Source organism: Phalaenopsis equestris, unplaced genomic scaffold, assembly GCF_001263595.1.
Source record: "Phalaenopsis equestris unplaced genomic scaffold, ASM126359v1 Scaffold001081, whole genome shotgun sequence".
In the NCBI taxonomy this organism is placed as follows: domain Eukaryota; kingdom Viridiplantae; phylum Streptophyta; class Magnoliopsida; order Asparagales; family Orchidaceae; genus Phalaenopsis; species Phalaenopsis equestris.
In genome coordinates, this window is record NW_018165520.1 from 781,469 (window position 1) to 782,432 (window position 964).

Genomic DNA, 964 nt, shown 5'->3' on the forward strand with positions numbered 1-964 from the left:
TCTTGAATATTTCAAAATATATATATAACGTGTGTGTCTCAATTGGTTGGGTGCTTCCTCTTCTTGTATGATGTTTCGCTCTTCAATCTCGCATTGGCATATTAATGCAATTTGGCTAGTCGGTTAGGCTTGACAGCTCAGGCTCAATTCTCAGGTAGTTGAACGAGTTGTGGCATCGGGTCAATGGAGCATCCAACCGACATGGTAGATATGTGGGCCAAAGTTCTCCGGTCAGCGAGCCTGGTCGATGCCTTCGTGAGACTAACCTGTGCAGATTCACGTGGTCTGTAGTTGAACACATTATCATGCCATCAAATGGATCGCGAAATTGATTTGTCGTGTAGCGGGTTGCAAGTGTGAGAACATGAAAACCACTACTAGTCCACTAGCTTCTCATTGAGGCTTGCCACCTGGCTCGTCTTCCAAGGCTATGGATGTTGATATTGTCTATCACTTAACCTCAAGAGCTTTTTCTACACAAAGAGCTTTTTGAGAAAAAAAAAATTCATCACCAAACAAAAATTCTCTTAAGGCAATAGAAAAAATCTTGCTATAAACAGAATCACAAACTTATATGCTATGATGAAAGCAAAATGTTTGACTAAAATAATATAATTTGTAGCTTTACTTCCCATTCACTAATCTCGATGATTTTCTTCTGATTCTCTTCACCCATTTTTTGTATGTAGCGATCTAAGTAATATTGGCGTATCAGTGTTTGATTTCTCCCTTTAATTGAAAACATATTAGACATTCAATTTCTCCCTTTAAGTTAAAATATTTTTCGGTACAATGCTCTTTTGCATGGTGGAAATAAAAATACTGAGACTGGCATCCACCATATGGATTTTTTAATGGCGTGAACCAGGTAATGATTTATTCATCCTTCGTGGCCATCAGGACGTTGACACGTGACATATTGAGTGGCATGTATTCTTTTTCTCATGAAGGCTCCCATTGCTGG